The sequence below is a fragment of the Fopius arisanus genome, unplaced genomic scaffold (assembly GCF_000806365.1).
Source record: "Fopius arisanus strain USDA-PBARC FA_bdor unplaced genomic scaffold, ASM80636v1 scaffold00008, whole genome shotgun sequence".
NCBI lineage: Eukaryota > Metazoa > Arthropoda > Insecta > Hymenoptera > Braconidae > Fopius > Fopius arisanus.
In genome coordinates, this window is record NW_011887747.1 from 1,396,669 (window position 1) to 1,399,728 (window position 3,060).

A 3,060-nucleotide genomic window follows, 5' to 3' on the forward strand; every position below is an offset into this window, starting at 1 on the left:
ATTAATCGATTCATAACGGGAATGCATGGCTGTTAAACTCCGTGGAAATGCTTGGAATGACAAAATCTTCTGTTGAGGTGAATTTGGGTGGGTTTGAGCTGGCGAGATATGGTAGTATACAAAGCGAGTAATACGTAGTATCAGCATCCTGTGCGCATCCCATTTCAATGGTTATAGCTTAGTACAGCTACACCTGGACGGTGCTTTTTACTCACCAACCATTTCTCAACGATTCCACACCGGTGTGCACTATCCGCATGGTACCTCTTTCCCAGTAGTTTCTCGGCTTCACCAATCTCTATACAACCCAGTACTTATTCACGTATACCGGCGCACCTTTTTTCTTCAAGAAATACCAGAGAGCACGTAAACCAAATTCTGCATGCCAAACCCTTGTCTGTATGCTGGAGTAGGTATTGCAAATTGTCTGTGTATGAGTGGGTGAATGCTAAATGCTCCACGGCTCCTTAGACTTTCTAAACAATCTCAACATCAACCAGACGAGTACTCGCCTATTATCTTTACTCGTTCACGTCGACAGCATATTTTTCATTAGTTCGCCTCTGCAGAGAAGAGGAATGCTCGCCTAGTCATAGCCCGCAATATTAAATAAAATATGTAATAGCAAATTAATCGATAATTTACTCGATTAGATCATCGGCTATCCTATGCCACACAATTCCAATCAACAGTTGTCCATACAAATACAGATTAATCTTAAACAATCATTTAATCATTTTAACCACGAAAACACGCACGTGTAATGCAATAAGAGTGAAATTTAAAGGGAGGGTAAAACAATCAAATGAATGAACATAATCCGCTTTTCCGCTGTAAAAAAAATTCAATGCAATATATTTTGAAGTCTGCTCTTCGTAAATCACACCTACTATACATACTACATATGTATATATATATATATTATTTTGAAAAAATTAAAAAATATTTCAAAAACAATTATGATTGAATATTTCAATATAATAGCAATAATTATAATGTTAAATATAAATGATTGAATATTATTTTATACTGCCATACTCTTATTCCTGGAACGTATAAGTACTGGTCTGGCGCTTGAAGAGTGCAATATGCCCGTCATATTCTGCTGTAAAAAAATGTGATCTTTATTGTTCTTCATAGTGAAATTTTTTTGTAATTATCAGTATCAAAGGAATTATCAATATAAATTAACAATGCATTAAAAATTCAATAGAACGTTTCGGTCAATGCTAATTAAGCGTGTAGCTGAGATAATGACTCAACCTCTCAGTCTTCAGAATCTCGACACTTGTATTTATCTCGTCCTCTGCACCTGTCTTTGAATTCTTTTTCAGTGACAAGTCGCTGCTCCCGTAAGACATTCAAACTTGGTCAAGTGTTCTCCTCCACACTCACTCCAGTGACTTGCTTCTCTTCTCCTTCAACCTCATCTTTAATGCATACCACTTACCAAAGCGGGTCCATGTCAACAAGGGTATTTCACATGTAAGACGAAATATGGATGCAGACGGAAATCCAGAGATGCCCTCCAGTTGGCACCACAGAAATGGACTTGCCCAGGACAACACGGTTGGCATGCAAATTTCTCTTATGCGTCTTTGAGAACGGAGAAGATCAACTGAAACGTGAACATTGGACAAGGCTTGCGGATACCGCAATACTGGCCCAAAGATAAATCCCAGTGCTCTAGCCACCAATTTCAAATGGATAAAAAACGTAAATCCAGTCAACGATGTTTTAATTAAATCCAGGAAAATATATACATCTAACAAAAACCCATGCTCACTCAACGACGTTGAAGCAAAAAAAAAGTATTCCCAGAATGAAAAAACGAAAATGGTTTATTCGATTAAATTTTAGAATTTCATTTGAATCACGGTAGGTCCGTGTAATTGAATTTTTTGCCTTCCACCCGTTACTAATACTAGTAAACCTATACTAGTGTAACGGGTTCTGCTGTTCCGCACCCATGGCGTGTGACAAAAAAAAAAAGAAATGCAAAAGTAAAAACGCATGATAAGGGGTGAAGAAAATAAATATACAAATAGATATTATGAGCTAAGGAGCGAAAATACAATAAGCAAATACGGTCATACGGCTCTGGAGTTGTCCGCACCCTAGCCTGCTAGTTTGCACCACGACTTGATCTCATTTTTTCCATCTCCACGACATTTCGTAAGGAGGCACGTACTAACAGACATGTCGGTCATTTCCGCACAGTAGAGGCTGTTGTACTGCCATACACATATTCAAATTTATCTTATCTTTCCTGTTACCAGCACTATTGCCAAATTCTCAGATAGCCGGCCCGTTTAACACTGGTAAAGAGAGCCGTTATCTTCAATCATCACTGAATAAACAGAACAACCACCTATGGAGGGTAAAAGAAACGTCCTAGGCAAGAGATAATGCGGGAGTTTAAAGAGAAAATAAAAGTAAATTTTAAAAACGTGACGGAAAGTGTTTTCTTACGGTGTTTTGAGTGAAAAAAAGCATGAAGCTCATCTTCAAGAAGAGCCTTCGTAGCTTCCCGGAGCACTCTCAGAGAATTATGAGGCAAATACAGCCATGAGTAGGTACTTGCGACGCCTAGAGAGGGATTTTAACGATGGGAAAATACCAAACGACTTCAGAGATTTTTTCTTTATTTTTGTAGGTTTATTTAGGAAGAAGTTTATGGAGTTACAGTTTAATCTTCTTCTTCATCGGCAGCAGCTCCGCTAGTTCCCTTGCGAAGATTCTTCCTCTTTACGCGACCTGGACGACCACCACCAAATGGCGACTTGAGCGAGAAGTCAATGTGCTTCTGCGAGTCGAGACGCACAATGAATGATGGGATGTTAACCACTTGCTTGCGAACACTGGAATCAGGAGAAAATTATTATGAGAAAACAGTGACCAAGTTGGATCCACTCATGAAAAGACTCGGAACTCTACTCAATTATTATTTTTTTTTCACGTGGTTTTTCACGTAATTCCAATTTAAATTCAATTTTAGCGTTTTTTGGTGATAATATCTACACTATACCAATTTTTTCTTGTTTATACGCCAATTTAATG